Raw genomic sequence first — 19,081 nt, forward strand, 5'->3', positions numbered from 1 at the left:
TACCTGGGTCATGTAAAAAAAAGCGCTGTTATTTTACGAGCAGAGAGAGATGACGCTATCGTGCTTTCTTCCCCACTCTGACAGCTTCCTGTTGCTGACTTGTTGGCAGGTATTTTGCCCTGATGTTATCGGGCCATGGGGCAGAGTTCAGCATGTCCGGACGGCTCTGAGCGACTGATGGGCCCTGTCCCCTCTCCAGCGCTGGGAGAAATAATCCCCATTTTTCACACCGCAAGCTAGGAGACGTTGTCAGACCTGCACAAACAACAAAAACAGATATTTTGACAGGGAAATTTAACTTTTCCCTCCATTATTTTGTCTAATATTTCTCATGTTTTGTCTATTGTGTTGTAGATTGGTTAAAATAGGAGCACAGGCAACGTGGCGTGGTGCGAGCTGGACAGGAGCCCCTCTGCACATCCACCTCCAAGTGGATTAGGGAGTTTTAGGGTTTGGGGTGTGGGTGAGGAAAATGCCCCTTCTGCATCTCCTGAGGGCACCAAGCACCCTGAGCTGTTCCTTGGTTACATGACAGCACTTGGTATGCCTTGAGAAATGAGGAAATTTGGGGGATGAAATCTCAAGTCTCCACAACCAAGAGGTACAACCAAGAGGTACAACCTGCTGTGGTTTCACTGGAGCTCAGCTGTCACATTGGCTCCTCTGGGCCAGGGCAGATGGGGAACCCCCCTGCCCGGGGCCATGTGAGCAGGCATCACCAGGCAGGCCTGGGTTAGAGCCTTCAGCGGCGGTACTTCCAGCAGCAGGCCAACAGCTTGGGCACTGCGAGTCATGAACTTGTTAATCATCCGCAGGTTTTAATAATCATGGAGTGTTAGTGAATACGCTATGGTATAAATGTCTTATTAAACCTAAATTAGATGCAGATTGGGAACATAAATGTGTTACAGAAATTTATGAGGGATCTCAGCAGAGAACTTTCTTAGACTTTGCTGTGAGAGGTACAGAATATCAGTTTCTGAATCAAATAAAATACTGTGTGCCAGCTGCCAATTATGAGAGAATGTGTCTGTGGAGGTATGTACCAAAACCTCCATGGATCCCCAAAATTTAATTTGTCAATGGGAATTTCCAGGTCTGTAAAGAGCAAATGAATAATTTCCATGTCAGCAAAGAACCGTGCCACCTGAAACAGCCAGGTGCAGGTCCCACCTTTTCCATGTTCACCAAACTCAGGATTTGCAGAAATGGAGCAGGTCTGGTTTTCAGACCTCAGTGACAACATGTGGACATGCAATGGGCATCCTAGGGTGTTTCCAGAGAAGAGAAGAGCCACTCTATATTGACTACATGCTTTCTGCAGAGCCAATCAGTGTTGATGGCTTCCTATCACTTATGAGACCAACCCATCTACCATTTCTATCTCCAGCCCTGCACTTGATTAAAGGACACTCCACATCCAGAGCAGTGTTGTTATATAGAATGCCTGTATTATCAAATAATAAACCAACTGTCACAATATTGGCTCAAGGTTTAGGAATTTTCTTGCACAGGAAGATTAAGACGATTACAGTTCAAATAAGTACCATTTTTGACTAATTGTTTGCAGATATGGCATAAAAGTGATGTCTTGCTTTGGGAAAGTAGTATGGTTTTACGTTACAGATATCTAGCTGAAACATAGCTAGAAAGTAAATGCTCAGAGCCGAAACTTGTTTGAATTTGTACTTTGGCATTGACATGAATGGAAGCAGCACTTAGAGAGCTGAAGAGCCATCCCAGCATGCTTGTCTCCCGCTTAAATCTGAAAATAAAAAGGCAATTGCTAACTTGATTAAGTCGTCTAGACTTTTTCTTACAACCACATGGGCAGCCCTTGAGCTCCAGCCAGGCCAGTGGGCAGCACAGCACCAAGCCTTCCCTCTCCTGCACCATGCCCACTGGGACACATACCAACATTTTCTCTGAAACACCCCTTGAGGCACCCAATGCTTTTTATACCCACTAATATACAGCCTTTTTTTTTTGCATAGGAAAGTCACAAACCCACCACACTTACACTGTTCACTTCAGGGCTCCTGTGCTGCCCATCTGCCAGGAGCCACCAGCATCTTTGCACTTCTCATAGAACAAGGGGAAATGAACATTGTGCCCACATCCCACCTTGGGCTGGCAAGGTTAGGCAGAAGATCTCAGAACAGAGCAGTCATTGCTGCTTCCTACTCTAAAAGGCACCTTGGGCTGGCATGCTTTCCTGCTGCGGTGCGACTCGCTGCTGCTGCTGACCTGTCCCAGCCCGGACAGCACGTTAAGCAGAAGGCATGCAGGCAGCAAGAGCATGGTTCAAGCCTCCCGCTGAGTCAAGGCTCAGTATGTGACCTTCTGACACTTGGTCTTCCAATGTCAAAACCAAAACCGAGTTTAAAAACGAGGAACGCACTGGGAACCAGATGCTCTACCAGAGCCAAAACTTTCTGGGTAAATATATTGCAAAGAGCACAAATCATATCATTTCAAATGCTGGGAATCTGTATATATTTAAATATATACAAAATTTGGCTGTTTCTCGACAATAGGTTCATACTCCAGAAGAAAAGAAATCCAGCAGACTGAAATTAATAATGCATTAGAACAAACACAAGTGCATTGTTTCCCATTTAAGGAACTGACTGGATATAAATAAACTCTTACTCATATTCTGTGATTTAAATAACAGTCATTCTTAGCCTAAGTAACAATTTCACCTTTCAGAAATACAATAGATAAAAATTATTTTCCAGGAGAAAGCTTAGAGGAGTCTTAAACTCAGACTCACCAATGCTTTTGCTGCTGATTTACTAAAAACGCAGAACTAGAATTGACTCATTTCAAAACCCTGACCCTGAACATCCCCAAAACCTTAGGAGAGTACTGAGCTGGATGAGTGAAATGCAAGCTAAGGCCATTTCTACTCGTGATGCTCTGCTAAAAGGTCCCATTTCCTCCACGTGGCCAAATCTCCTTGCCCAGGTTGGTGCTGGCATTGCCTCTCACTAATGCCTGATTTTCTTCTTGCCAAGCGTGAGCAGCACGCAGGGCATGGAAGCACAGACACAAACATTTCCCCAAGACAACTTGGCTAAAATCAGGAAAAATGAACATGGAATAGTGAAAGATTTTTCTTCGCTTTCCTTACAGAGTGTGTCTGGTGGCAGCAGGGCACAGCAGTGCTAACACGGGGAGGGCAATAGTGGCAATGCTTCTTTCCTCTTGTATTACAGCCCATAGGCAGAGCAGCTCGTAACATCGAAGCTCACTGGGCAACACGCAGCTGAGCTAATGCACATTTAGACATCTCTGACAATGCCTCAGCAAAACACCCGAGAGAAGTCAGGTAAATGTTTAAAAAGAGTAATTTTAAAATCTGAAATGCAAGGAGAGTTCAATTTAATGACCAGTTGTACAGCTCCAAAAGTATTCTCAGTGCTTTACATTCAAACACAGTCAGATCTTTTCTTCTGATAATTTCACCATGGACAAGTGTGGTTGCAAGGTAGATTACTAGCCACTTCATTTTTATTCTGTTTATGAAATGTATAAGCCAAGACTATTTTACTGTAAAAGCACTGCAGCATACACAGTGTTTGGAGTGAATGAGGAAAAAAAGCACATCATAAAGTATTCATCTTTGCTTATGCTATCAGTTTGTGCAAACAGCTGTCTCATGAGCAAACCTTTTTAAACAAACAGATTTTATTAGTGCACAGAACGGCAAACTGTGGTAATTTCTCACATAACTTTGTTACATGTCAAGCACTGATTTCCTTTTTATGTAAATGAAAGCCTATAAAATGATGCAATTACCCTCCCCACATACATTAGTGTAAATGCTGAGGCGCTACACAAGTCATTTATCTTTTGTACTTTCTGTTAGGCTGCAAGTCAGCGCTGAGCTTTAAATTTTGTTTAAAAGTTCTTGGCTAATTGATCACTTTAGAGATGCTTTAAACACAGGTAAAACACCGACAAAGACTTTTAAAGTAAGCTTTCTTAATGGATGAATTGCAACTATCCATCATCCTGCTTGCTACTTCCCTACCGCCATCCCATTAAACCTAATAAGTTCTATTAAAGCTGTTAACATGTGGCATCTGTTAATGGAAAGTGTATAATGCACAAGGTATGAAGGGGACCCGAGGGCTCATAGAAGTAAAGTTTGGAACAGAAAGACAAATCCTAACCATTCATGAAGTGAGTGTAGCTGCGGGTCAGCGTTTCAGGCCTCTCTCGGAGACCATTCCCATTTAAAGCCTTGCCTGCATAAGGCAGCCAGGTTAGGCTCACCGACGGAGCCTGCCCATGCACATGTTACATTTCAAATCCTTCAACAGATGAAATGTAGAAGTTGAAGGAAAAAACATATATATATTTATTTTTGGCTTGAGAAAACAGTGTGACACATGACAAGCCTGGATCTCTTTTGGAGAGCCTGTGCTCTGTATTACTGAGATTAAGTTTGATCATTCCTGAAGGAACACAGAAATCCCCCAACCTGGATGGCAAGGGCTGTAATAGTTGCTCTTAATGTCTGCTGTTAGCTGATTACTGACATCTTGAAAGCATTGCTCAAGCAGGCCTTCTTGCAAGCTTCTGTCATGTGGATGCTCTCTCAGACGGAGAGCATGCATAACAGCAAGTGGTCGACTGGAAGCTTCAAGGACCTGCATGTAATCAAAAGCTTTGAACTGCTCATAGCTTGGGAGGCTGCTTTACTTGTTACTAGGGGGACTATCAGAACATATTACAATGACCAAAGCCAGCCCATGTAGTAACAGCTGTGAGTGTAATCCAAAAATTAGCTCATTAATTCACAGGAAAGTATTTTCTCCTCAGCTTTCATTGCAAAAAATGTGTCTGCTTGTTAGTGAAATCTACAGCTTTTACTGGAACCTTTAAAACATTAGCAATGCACATGTGCCTCTCTGTGCCTTAGTGGGAGATTTATTAAGTTTATTCTCTAATCTCTGTTTACAAGCAGAAATATGATGAACATAAATCACTTGAAATAAGATTTCAAGCTACAAACCCATTTTGCTCCTTTCCAGAGCCGTTATTTCAAACCTGCAATTAATTCTTTTCTTTGTTGGCCTGTTTGTTTTGAAAAACAATTTCACTCCACTTGACCTTTGCATTTCTTGGAAAAAAGTTCAAAGTTGGAAAAAACTCTAGATGTTATCTGTTAGTGCTTATTTACCATAGAGAGTGTGCTAAACTTGAGCCGGAGTTTAGGAGCCCCAGAGAGAGACAAGATGCTGCGGCAGTGAGAGGCAAGGCTGGAAGCAGCCCCATGGTTGTGCTGGGGTCGTCACCCAGCTCGGTGCACACTGCAGGCGTGTTTTGTGCTCCAGCTGTAAACACGAGCTTCCACACAGCTTGGTGTGGTAAAACAGCCTGAGCACACGTTCACAAGTGTTTTACTATCTGGCTGCACTTTAAAATCTATCCTGGTGCGGAGCCTGCCAGAATGCCTATCCTGAAAGAAGCATCTCCCTCTGTTTGGGCATCTGGAAGAAACAGATCCAGGGCACAAGGAGCAGTACCTGGCATTTCAGCAGGCACCTGGGCCAGCGCTGGCTTAAATAAGAGCCTCCAATGAAGGAAACAACATTTAAAATACTGAGTGGCAGGACTAAGCCTCAGTTGCAATTGTGTTTAAAACTCCCGCAGCTGGGTCTGCTGAGAGTTAAACATGAAGACGTACATCCAGCTGACTTTCAAAAAAACAACACATATTTATTTCCAAATATTTCTTACCTAGCATTCTTAAAATTGGATAGACATATAGCATAAGCGTAAAAAAATAAAAATAAAAAAAATTGCAATGACAACTATTAAAGCAAAACGAAACCAGAAAAGTTAGGGATCAGTTGTTTAAACTAATATACAACTAATAGTTTCTCTGCCTTATTACTGTTATTACAAGCAAAAGGTAAACAAGGTAGAGCTGGCAAAGGCTGGGGGGAAGAAGTGCTTTTGGATGATGCATTACCAGCTCCTGCAGAAAACTTACTATGCTGTTGCTGAAATGCAATGTTTCATATCACAGGAACAAACAGTGCAAGTGAGCAATGACACTGCAAATTAAATGTTTATACAGTAGATGCAAAAACTCCAACCCGCTGCACAAAAATTTCGTTGCAAAACATTCAGGTATCTAGTTTATGCTCCATACAATGCGTACCTTTTCATAACATGCTCTTAGATCTTCTTCACTGTAATGAAGAAATTCATAAACACAAACAAATAGAAATATAAACAATAAAGTGTTTCTGCACTTTAAACAGGAACCAGACAGTCTTGCCAGCCTGCTCTGACATTGTTTGCAGGGGAATGTATAATCGCAGACATGAAAACTCCCATGGACACAGCCCTTGTGGTATGGTCACTTTCTCTCATGTTTACTTACGCCTGTTTTTCACAGTGCAGCAATCACTTATGTTTCAGACAGCCTATAAAGTTCGCTCCTTGTTGCCCACTTGCTGCAGAGCTCAAACCACAGTGAGCACTGTGCTGCCCACCTCTGCCACACAGCTCAGCTGGTGGCACAGGGCATGCCTCGCGTGGTCCCACCAGCACCCACCAGGGCAGCCCACGGTGGTGGTGGTGGGGGTGATGGGGGTGGTGGTGGTGGTAGGGAAAACCCAGCCTTCCCTGGCCCCAGCCAGCACCCACTCTGCTGTGTGGCAAACACACCAACACCTGAAAGCTGAGGGAGCTTAATTAGCTGCAGGGGCTTTTAATGAGTCAATAAACTCGGACGTGCCAGGCCTCTAGCACAGCCTGCTCAGGCCCACATGCTCGTTAGGCATTACCAGCTTTAATTAATGCAGCAGCCTGACAAAAACCCAGATGCCCATGGCAGAGGTGAAGATGCTATGTGCTGTTTGGATGAGCTACAGGAGCGAGGGAGGTTATGTTACAGCTTCACAGGCCAAAACAACCCAAACCCAACACAACAGTAAACTTTAAACTAGACAATTCAAAAAATGTGTATCTTTCTAATCCTATTAGCCCTGCACCAGACTGGAAAGCAGGCTGTGGCTCCTTTGGCAGGGCCTGGGCCGGGAGCTCTGCTCAGACCCTTCACTGTGTGATGTGTTCTGCTCAGAAACCACAAGACCCCAGGCATCTCCTGAGCCTGGAGGAGGAAGAGGGGCTGATGGCTTTGGAGCACGTCTGCTCGTTCCTCTCCCCAATGCCCGTGGAAAAGGCCGGGGCAGTTTGTGCAGTCCTGCAAAGATTCACGTCCTGGGGATGGGGGTTTGCTCAGGGTCTCCTGAAGGAAGGGCAGACCTTCCCCAAGATACTTCTGTTCTGCAAATGCTTGACACGAGCATTTCTGAAGCTCCAAGTGCTCAATCTTGCGAACACAACAACACCTCAGCACATTGCACATCTGTGACCAGAGGCCAAAGATACTTTATTTAGTTTACATCTTCCTGAGAAGCAGCTGACTGTCTGCCCTGAAGTAGGAAGAGCAAAGGCAGTGTGCAGCAACATGAACAAATGCTGTACACAGGCAGGGACTGATCCGGTAAGGCCGAGGCAGCAAGGTGCTGAAATGCCAGCAAGGAGACCCCACTTACTGCAACAGGTCAAGCCGTCCCAGCTGTTAAACAGAACCAAGAAAAAAATCCCAGCTGCCAGAGCATTTCAGTAAGCTTTTAATTCTTCTTTATAAAAGGGAGAGTAGTATAAGCTGCTGAACAACTAGCTCTGTGGTGGGGTAATTGTGGAAACTCCCTCTTCTATCCACATACATCATGAAAAGTGCAGGGCAGGGGCTGAAGGTACCAGCATGGATGGGGTTGGCGCTGCAGTAAAACACCATCACATCGCATGTGTGTACACACTCCTGTGTGTAACATCACAGGCTGGAAGCAGCAGCATTTTCTTCCAAAAGAAGTGGTTTTTAAGCAGTGCATTTTGACTCTGTTTGCACAAACCCAGCACCTATGGGCTTTTACCACAACTCAGGGATGAGCAGGGCACCAGCAGGAGCTTGACATGGTTGTGCTGGAGGAGCTGCAGAAGTGCTGGGCTGTACAGCACCATTAATTAGAAACTTTTTTTTTTCAGTTGCAATGCTTGGGGAAAGAGCAAGCACTTTAACATCTCTTTAGAGCTCAGTCCTTCAAGGTGCTGAGCACGTTGGCTGTGACCCAGGAAAGCGGTTGAACAGAGTGTAACCCTATGCGCCCACGGCTGCAGGCCCCGACCACGCAAACGCTTACTGCTGGAGTGAGAGAGGCTTGGGCACAGGTATGGAGCTGGGCCCAAAGCCCCCAGCTGGAAACAAATGTCATTATGGTACATTGAACAGGAAAAAATGTGCCGCTCACTAACTGCATTACGGCAACTTGATCCCCGCCTCAGGAAGAACTGTACTCTGCAAATCTGGTACTCATGACATAAGAGCAACTTTAGTACTTTCTGCAAGATTCACTTTTAACTTCTTAAGGAAGTTTGGTCTGTTTTCAGTGGAAAATATATAACAAATTGTCTGTGCTGGTTTTGAGACCTCTGCTGTCAGCTAAATGATCTGCTGGATTGTGCTTGCAGAAGTAGCGACCATCCAATATAGAATATTGGATCAGGAGCAGGGCAATAGCAGTGCTTTAGAAGCATTAGCTAAACTGTTTTTCCTCCATTGTATATAGTCCAGATACACAATCTCTGCTTTTTTTGTGCTAGAGAGAGAAAAAAAAGTTCAACTCTGGCAACACAAAATAATTCAAAGAAAAAATGTAATACAGAAAGCTGACAATATTTACATTTAACAGATTGTAGCATTTTGGTTTTCAAAAGGCTGAGTCCAAGGTAATTAAAACTTCGGTGGCCTTTCAGTTTTTAAATTGCAAATAAAGGATAACAAAACCAAGAGAGTGAGGTCTTTCTCCAGCACATGTAGCATGAGAAGTCCATGCTGTCACAGTTTGACAGGTGTGTGCTTGTGTGCTGCTAGGACTGCTGTTGCGCTGAGTTACTCATGAAACCTGAGAGTGTTTGTAAACAGTCTGTACTTTCTCAAAAGTGCCCTGGAGATTTGTTACAGGAAGTCAAATTGCTCAAATCTACCTAATTTGGCACGATACGTTGAAAGCATGCTTGAGTGATCATAATTGCACTGGGACTGACTTCATTTAGCAATCTCTAGGCATACCTTTCCAATAACAACTGCAGGCGATATAAATTCAATCTCTTGTTTGTCTCTGAAAGTGATTAGCCTAAAAAATTTGGAATTTAAACACTCTTAATTGCAAAGTGTTATTTATATTCAATTTTGATTTATTAAATAAAAAACTCCCCCTTTTTCTCCCCAGGAACGACTTGAGTTATTTTGGAAAGCGAAAGGGACAGCTAATAGAAAGGAAAAAGATAATTCTCATAGGTGGTGAGTGCTGTTCTGACAAGGACTCTTTTTCCCACTACAATTTATAATATTGCAACAAGAGCATAAAAGATTCTGAGGTTTATTTCAAGTGTGACCTCTTTGCTATTAAACATTTATTATTCACTAGGATGAATATAACTTTTTCAAATCTGTGCAGAAATATGTGCAAAGACAAACCAAATCAATGGTGCTGTAAAACTGAAATGGAAGGGGGACCTGAAAAAGTCCCATTTTCATTGTGAGTAAGACAATTGGTGTTCTTCAATAGGATGAACAAGGCTTTGGTGTGTCCATTCAGTTTTTTAAAACCAATTAATCAAATACCTATTTCTGTCCTTATACTCACGTTCTCCAGAAGCTGTTGGGGTATACCGCATGATGGGCAAGAACTCTTCTAAAAGTGAATGATGGGAAAATATTTTCAGAAAGGAAATACTGAATTCATAAATATAGGCAAATACTTATGAGGCCTTTTCAGCAGGATGCTAACTTAAACAAGCCATGTAAAAATAGTACATGACTTCTGTATAAACCCCAAATGTATGAATTCCAATTAAAGAAAAATACAGGGAATGCTTTCTAAAGCATGCTGACAAATTATGAGCTGAAAAAAGTTAAAGGAGAGAGATTTCAAACAGTGAGTATGTTGGAAAGACTGATTTCAAAAAGTCAGAGAACAAAACACAAAAACCATTAGAAAATAGCGTCTGCTGAAAACGTCTTTCTTAACCCTAATCACAAACAGACCCATGTATAGCTTCCTTGCTGCAGTTAAAGAAGAAATGAGAGACCGAGCAAGGCAGTAAAAACCTCCACAAAGGTGGAGGTGCCCCAGCCTTACGCTGTCAGGAAAGATGGCATTCTCCTTGCAAAAAAAAAAAAAAAAAAAAAAAAAAAAGTCTATTTTCCACACCACCTTTTTCATATGTTCTTTTATATGCATTCTCCTCCTCTGCCACCATGCCTACCCTGAACTGTCATTGAGCTCAGCAATATCTGCGCCCAGAGACAGGCAAAACTTTGTGCTGGACATCAGAAATCTTACATCTTGAGTCAATAGCCCTGATACATGCAGCACACAGATAAGCCAGAAACACCAGCACTTCCCCAGCAAAGCTGCCATCGCATGGTACATGCCTTGGTCAGAGGCACACATCTCACCTGGTGGAGCTGCCCTCACAGGAGTCGGTGCCTGCAGCACATGCTTTGAGCCCTGCTGGCAAGGGCAGTGGCAGCATGGAGGGAAGGGCAGTGACATGTACTGAAAATCAAGTTAAAGTTAAACTGAAAATCACGTGTGGGATGCCGCGTAGCGGGATGGAGCCTGGCTGCATGGTGCCAGCAGGTGTACGCTGCGGAGAACGGGTTGCTCATGTGGCGCTGGAAGAGAAAGGAAATTTCTCAGACTGACCAAGCTTTACCTAAAGTTTAGTCTGTTGCTAACATAAAAAATTAACCAAAGTGTCCCTAAAATAAAGCCAATCTTCAGGGTGAGTCTGATTTATAAAAGGCCTTTTCCAAACTGGGTGGGACCTTCGCCTACCTAAGCAAATAATTTAGTGCTATAATTTAGCCCATTTCCCCTTCAGCAATACTACTGCTTACCCTAAACATCTCAATTTATTTTTAAACCAAACATATTATTAATTTGATGGGAGGGAAGAGAACAGAAAAAGCAGCACAACCTGAACATCCATCATGGTTGTTTGTGCTCCTTGAAGGACACTGTTGAATTATTGCTATAAACATCCCACATTTGGCTAAACGTTGTTGATATAAACAAGAATTTTTCCTCATTAAGGTAATTTGGTGCAGTCTGAGAAGCTGATTTATCAAGAGAATTAATTAAAGGCAGATATGATTTGTAGCTCTTTGTACTTGTAGATGTTTCAGCGTAAACATTCCCATTAAAATTAAATTACTGCTAATCTGATCCTACTAACAATCGTTTTTAAGTACCCTTCACATATGCAGACATGATGCCTGCATTCCCGTTTGGAGCGGTGCAGCAGAGTCCCAGGCTCGCAGCGGTCACAGTGCACAGGTGGAAGAAGGGCTTTGCAGATGCTTGGTGTGCAGTGTGGTACCTTCACACGGAGGTTTGAAGATCTGGGGAGAGCGCAGATAACAAAATTGTTTTCTCCTCCAGTTATTGCAGATCACCATGAGGTATAGATTTAAAAGGACTTTCTCGAGCTGGGGGGAGGTTGTAACTAGACAATTAAAATAAAAAGTCTGACTGGGACTTTGTGTAGTCTGCGGAGGCAGTTCACCAGCCTCAGATCAAGTATTGGTCAAAACATCTTCCTCCAAAGCAGGCAAGATTTGTCTGTAGTACCTTAGTTCAGGAGTTAGTTTTTCTATACGACATGATCTATCATTCTTCTTTTCAAAAGGCTACAGAAATAGGAGAAAGAAAAGACGGTGTGGGTGATGCTCTGCTCATTGGGCTTGGGTGTTCTGCAGCTGCCATCCTTTTGGGACACCTGTTGGTCACCCATGGGCACAGCTCTTCACCTCCTCTAGCCCAGAGCAACCCTGATGCAGCCACAGAGCTGCTGTGGGGACACCCAGGCCAGGGGCCCTGTGCCCTACACACTGGAAAAAGTGTGACAAGGACTAACCAGAGCTACTGAAGTATATCCTCCTCCTAGAAAATAAAGCTAGCAAATAAACACAGTGCCTGCCCCTGCTCCGAATGTACCCACATTTGCCCCACAGTTGTTACAAGATGAGGGCACAGACTTTGCCTGGATTTAGCACGCACTGCTTCCCCGGTGCTCACACACTGGCTCAAATTCCAGGGTAATCAAAAGGGATCAAATCACAGCGACCTTCTTACCTGCCTGCAATACAGAATATAGCCTGAGAAAGAAAGCAAAGACTTCTGACCTTGACAGAGAAAGAAATCAGGCATGAAAAGGAAGAGGGAAAAAGGAGCAATCCAGTTTAGGTCATGGAGTAAGCATACCTCGTGTCTCTCAGAGATGAAAGAACATGCTGCTCCAAATACAGATGAAAATGCCTGAATTTGCCCACTGGTAAAGGAAACAGACAATTTGTGATTTAGGAGAAGCCACCTTTCTGTTCCCAACCTCAGTGATCAATCCTGTAAGATGCTGAGCGCCTCCAAGTCACCCTTAACTGAGTCTGCTAATTACAGCATTCAGGAACTCACAATCCATGTACATCACAGAGCCAGATAGAGTACACATTTACAGAGAGGGCCTTTGGGAAGTCCAGATTAGTCTCAGGACAACTTGAAAGGTAAGATAAGGAAGCTTAAGGGGACCCTTCCTCTCCTGCAGCAGACGAATGAATTAGCAGTGAAGGCTCCAGCTCTGGTCAAAGGGAAGGGATAATGTGGTGATGAAGTAGGTCTTAAATCATTCTGATGTATTTAAGTGTCACCGTAAAGAAGATCTAGAGATGTACAGAGAAAACAAAGTATCAGTCAACGTAATCAGGCAAATTTGAGGATGTGTATTTTTTCAGCACAGAAGTTTAATTGCTTTTAAAGGGTCTTTTTTATATCGTTCATTTAAGTGACATAGCTTCTTTAAAAATCAATTTTTTAATCTAATTTTATTATTTCATCTCTCTTATAGTAAAGCCTCATAAACAGCATTTTGCTTGCCACAGACAGAGCAGGGGGCAGGCGGGACAGGGTCCTGCACTGATCACCCAGGGAGCTGCAGACAGCACTCACGGGACCCTGCCACGGGAAGCAACATCTTTCGCCAGTCCCTGCCACAGGCCAGCACTTTACATGGGCACTCAGCACCAGAACATGCTCCAGTTACGGCAGTAACACTGCACTCAGTGCTGTGGTGGCACCCAAAGTCCCAGCTGAGGCATGGTGGGCCAGCCTCCATCGCTGATTATTGAAATCAAGACAACAAAGAGAACATATCAATCACATCAATCTCATCTATTTGAGGTTTGGCTTTCACATCCTCTGACATAAATCACAGAGATACAAGACTCAGGAGAGCATAAGGGAAGAAAAATTCGCATTTGCACATACTTCCTCAGAAATGAGTACTGCTCAGGTTACATGCACGTAGCTGAGGCACTACTGTACAGAAAAACCATTTTGGTTAGAGCTCATTAGCTAGGAATTCATTAACTTTCTGCCACCATGCAAATATTTATTTCAGGGAAGGATATTTGCATATACATCAAGTCTGGGAGGGGAGAATGGAGGATTTATCTCAGAGAACTTGAAAAGATACAGAAGTTATGTTGTCTCCACACTTCTCATAATAGTTGGCTGTCAACAGCTGCGTTAAGTGGGCTGCACCCATTGCAAGGATGGAAGCTGTCATCAAAATGAATTAGAGGCTTATTTGGACATAGCTGCATTTTATATTCCTCTGGCAATTCACTGTCTGCTTGGCACCCTAATGAAATGTAGGCTGGGAAAAGAAGACACAAGTGCATAAGAACACAAAGAATGTAGATTATTTTTCCTTTTCATAATGGAATACTGTGGGATTTTGCAGTCATTTAAAGATACTTCTTTCTTTCCTTCCCCCTCCCCTCCTTTTTTAAATAACTTCCACAACTAAAGAGCAGTTGTCATCCTACATTTTAACTAAAGATTATTTGGAAAGCACAATTAACAACTATGAGATAATTCCATATCCCCAAACTTAGGTAATTAATGAGTAATAAATGATGTAATTGTGAGTGCAAACAAATGTGTCTCCACTTTAAACTTTAATTAAAAACAAAGACACAAACCATAATTCACCTAGAATGCCAATGCATGGCAACAATAAAGTGCAAATGTGAACTGACCTGATTCTTCTCACTCCAGGTCTGGGAGAAGAAAAGACAAGAAATAAATCAGCTGTCCATTTGCCCCCAACCCCTCCATTACCACAGCTGTGAGCCGTGAGCTCTCCAGTGAGGTCTGGAGAAACACCCATACTCCACGGTTCCTTGGTAAAACACTGTCAAGGGACCTCCTACAGTGCCCACAAGCACAGGAAAACATTGCTGCTCTTCCAGGCCAGCAGCAAGGGTGGCACACAACAGCGCCTGCACGTGCTGCTCGCTCAGGGACCACCAAGAAGTCATTTTACACAGGTGTATCCAGTTTTCTGGAGTCCAAAAACAGCCTGCACATGTATTTTACTGGGAAAAAAAAAAAAAAAAAAAAAAAAAAAAGCAATAGTGCTAAGTGGGGGAAGTGAATACATATCTTTTTTCACTTTGGTCCCCAAATGCTAAGCCTCATTGACTCTGTCAGCGTGAAACACCACAGCACCCAGCAGTGGCAGAGAGCAGCCTGCAGGCTCGGTGGACGAGTATTCACCTTCACAGCCCATTGGCAACTTACTGCAGGACGGGGATTTCCCAAGGGCAATGTTTTTCCTTCCTGTGAAGGTGCAAAGCCCTTCGTCTTTCATGAGAGCACAAAACACCCACATACTTCTCTGAATACAACAAGCTGTGTGCTGGAAACGCAAACTCCCTCTCTGGGAAGCGGGGCAGTTCATCCCAATCATTCTGACTACCCATGCCAAGTTTGAGGGACAGAGCTGCAATGGGTCTCGAACAGAGTATCTCAAATACTATCACAAAAATAGGCCAACACTGCCCTCCTATTTTTTCTTAGTAACTCGGTCCATCCCTTAGCACAGTGTAGTTGTTTGTTAGTAACTTGTGGCTGGGCTCACTGACACCACCATATGGAAACAATACCCAAGCGGACAGATTTTTTTCTCTGTCAGTCACAGCACGACAGCCCGTGCCCATCTATTACCCCTAATTTTGTGTGCACAATGAAACGACAAGATCTCCATGCTTTGCCAGCGCCACCTCATCTTTCATGGAGCTCGGGACAGGTCAGCAGCACACTCTGAATGCGTCGCAGAGAATTGCTGAGGCACTGCAGCAGTGCTGCGCAGTCTTCAGACCCGTCTGTTGTTCCTGAATGCAATCGCTTTTATGAAATGCAATTTGCACTTCTGGCCACAAAGCAAATGCAGTCCACTAGGCCTAACAAATTACCTAGGAAAGCAACAAATTAGCTAGGAAAACAACACAACATGAAAAACGGTAATTCAACAAAAGTCTAAATGTAATAATTATATTTTTGTCATGCTAATTGGTGCAGCACATGACCAATAACAACCTGTACACAGAATGATAAAACATCTCAGCACCTCTAGACTCCTTCCCATGCAATCCATCCACTCTTCAGAAGCAAAAGCTGCAAGAGATGAGGTGGACAACTCCAGGTGATTCAATAAATCACAAAATCATCCTACTCTGCATTTGTGAATCAACACCCCAGACTCTCCTTCCTTCCAAATTAGGCTCATCAACCCTACAATGAAACAAACCATTTTGTTTTTGAGTTGCTAAGTCCAGAAGCCTTTTAGATCGGATCATTTGTACTTGAGCTAAACCTGTCCAACTGCAAACTTGAGCACGAGCTACCCGATTTGGACTCAGAACCACTCTTCCAAATCCAAGAGCCTCTAGAGGAAAAAAAGGGGGGTGTTGGATTTGCAAGTGACCTCGATGCAGATGAGTTTATTGAAATCACAGTGAAAAGCTACTGTTGTGCAGTAGGTAATTTTCAAGTGTTAATAAAGCAGCCAGCTTTGCCAAGCAGCACCCCTGCTCCCAAGATCGCAGTAAATACTTGAGCATCCTGCCAAACTGCAGTGTAAACAATGAAGCATTTTCTGTTATCAGAGCACAAAAAGCACTCTAACTAGTTCAACTTGCCCCTTAACTTCATTCAAGGCACCCCCAAAACCATTTTCCCCTGGAAGGTAGGGCTCATTTCAGCAGGCAGCAGCCAGCCCTGGCTGGGAGAGCTGCAGGCCTGATGTTAATAAGGTGCTCTATGCCTGGAAGACCATAAAGGGAAAACGTTAACTAGGTGTTATAACGAGGGGATATGAAGTGGCACAAAGTGTGTAAATGTCACAAGCTCTCTATGAGGCCTCTGTGTTAAAAAGTCTTCCTCATCTTAGCCTCTCTGGGTAAAATCTTTTCCTTCTGCTGTTGCTACTTGTAAGCTATTTTGGTAACGAGTGAAAATAATCATTTCAGCAATGAGTATTGTGGTAGGTTTGTGGGCACGGTAGCATAGATCACAGCACTGGGGAGAAATGGGGAATACACATACAACATGATAACAAAAAGCAAACATGCATTTCTACAAAAAAAAAAAAAACTGTTTACAGAGTGCCACAAATGTTACAGATACCACATAAACTCTGCTTCCTGCCACGAGCACTTGCAGCCTCGTGATTATGCACGTGCTGAACGCCCAGCACTCGGTCAATCCATGGGACAGATCCTATGGGTTGTGCTGCAGCGCTGGGGCCACAAGTGCCATCGGGCACATCCTGAACCATCAGCCGAACGGAGCCGTCCACCACACCGAGCACTGCAAGAGGCAGGTAGCAACGCATAGAGCCCTGCTACAGAGACATAGCGGATTATATGGCATCACAGAAGGAGTATTTCTGGAAAGAAAATGGCAGTCTTAAATTGTTGGAGAGAGAATTTGTTAAAGATGATATGATGAGATCATAGGCACGTACCCAAAAGCTACAGTCAAAACACACTTAAAATAAAGCCCTAAAACATTGAACATTGACCCTAGCACTTTAAATGCATGTGCAAAGAATAATAAAAAAAATTACTTTGCTAGGCCAAATATTTTATTAGCAGTTCTTATAGACTACTCCAGTTACTAATTCCGGGTACAACCAGAAACTGCAGTTTAAAATCTCTAGGAGAGCTCACAGCCCGGGCTGTGGAGGCTGTCCCCGAGCAGGCCCCGGGGCGCCGAAGCCACCACCCGGGCAGCAGCAGCAGGCCCACGGGTGGCAGCAGGAGGCCGGCAGCCAGCTGAAATATTCCTCTGTTTTACACGCAGTCTTATCTCTGCCGCGGACAGCAATATGAATTGCTTCACATAATGTTTTTTTGTTAATGAAAGGAGAGCTAAAGTGCTGTGCAGTGTTTTTCCCCCCCCCCCCCCCCCCGGCTCTGACATTGTCATTGCTGCCTGTGATGAATTAGAGCTGTGCTTGAACCTAAAGACCAGCAAATTAACAGTTAATTAGGAGTTGATAAATAGCAGAGTCGCACAGACCCTCTGATTTAGCTTGTTTTTAGCTGCTGCCCTTCTCCCATATCTTGAAACAGCAAGTGTTTATGTGCTTGTAACAAGTGCCTGAGTGGCCTGCTATGTCTGCAGTTCGTCACAGGCCTGGGCCACGCTCCCGCACCCCCTCCCACTTCACTTCACTTACATGACTTTGCTTGACAGAGCGGCCTTATCAATATTTAGCCCCAGGATAAAGAGATATGACACTGCTTTAAGGAAGAAATTACATCATGCGGTGAGAAGGAGGGAAGTATTTCCTCTACAGTCCCTCAGTAAAGGTTTGCCATGGAGGCATTCTTGGTCATAGAGTTTCTTCTTACCGTGACTGATACCTCATCTTAATACATCAGACAAACTCTTGGCTCTGAAGAAAGATATCTAACTAACCTGGGGGGACTGGAATTGATCCATCCTCTACACAAAGAGAGTTTGGCCAATTCCTGCAGAAGTCACTGGAAGAACTCTAGTGGGAGCAGCTTCACTCCATGAACCTCAGGTGGAGCACAAGCACTTTAATGAGGTCCTCATGTTTACCCCGAACAGCATCACTGGGACTATTCAAACGTGTGCATCAGTTCTCCACGTTCACAAATGCTTTGGCACGTAAGATTTTCAGAGCTGAGCTATATCTATCAATCAAGACATCATTGTTATGTTAGGGAATAAATCTCATTTTCCATTCTTCTCCTTTTCCCTGTACACTTCAGGTGGAGCATTATAGCCTCCTGTATGTTTTGATAATGCTGGTGGATTTTTCCCCCTTTTAAATCAGAAGCTGAAGTGTACACACTTGTGTCTGGGAGAAGTAAATAACATTGTCTATGTTTGGATAAAAACATTGTCTATGTTCTTCAAAAATATATCCACAGTGAAAGCTCTATCCAGTCAAGCACAACATTACCTGTATTTATAGCTCTGTGACACCACAAGAAAGGAGAAAAAAGTACTTCTTAGGGAAGGCGGTGCTTCAGGAGGGAAGGAAAGCAGGGTGCACAGGCTAAATTGGCAGGGACTAATGAGAATAAACCACTCATCCTTAAAGGCTCTGCTCCAGCCAAGTGAAAACATATCACCTCATCTTTTCACTAGGTCCCATTTTTATCTACCTGGTGATTTCCTTGCTCTGCAGGGCATGGGGCCCTCAGCAATTCACATAAGCTGCACTGCCAGTTACAGGAATTACTAGATTTGGCCAAAAGAGAGAATGGACAGAAAACATTACTCTTAATTTGAAGGGACCGTACATTCATGAAGCAGGATCTAAAAGAACCCCTGTTACTAAATACATGAATCAACAAAATCCCTTAAGTGCCTTAAAGGTGATTAAACATACACTCAGATTAAATTAAATTCACTGTAGCTTTTACACATTTCTTTATGTGATTTGAATAGGTTTGTTTTCATTTGGAGAAAAAAAAAAAAAAAAAAAAAACACACAGCAAAAACTGTCACATTCATATGAGAGCATTGCTTCTCTCAATAAAGGCACATTCAATCAAATCCAGAAACCAACATTTAAATAACATTACAGCTGGTCTTAA

The 19,081-nt window shown here is 43.4% G+C and overlaps 1 long non-coding RNA gene across 1 annotated transcript; it reads right to left on the reverse strand.

The window, feature by feature from the left end:
• Window positions 1-9,402: 9,402 nt before the first annotated feature.
• LOC118173429 lies at window positions 9,403-12,430 on the reverse strand. Its single transcript, XR_004754181.1, has 3 exons — window positions 12,366-12,430; window positions 12,140-12,240; window positions 9,403-11,503 (listed from the first exon to the last, which is right to left on the reverse strand). It is a non-coding gene; the product is annotated as an uncharacterized LOC118173429 (long non-coding RNA).
• Between the last annotated feature and the right edge of the window lie 6,651 nt (window positions 12,431-19,081).

The sequence above is a fragment of the Oxyura jamaicensis genome, chromosome 12, assembly GCF_011077185.1.
Source record: "Oxyura jamaicensis isolate SHBP4307 breed ruddy duck chromosome 12, BPBGC_Ojam_1.0, whole genome shotgun sequence".
Taxonomy (NCBI): domain Eukaryota; kingdom Metazoa; phylum Chordata; class Aves; order Anseriformes; family Anatidae; genus Oxyura; species Oxyura jamaicensis.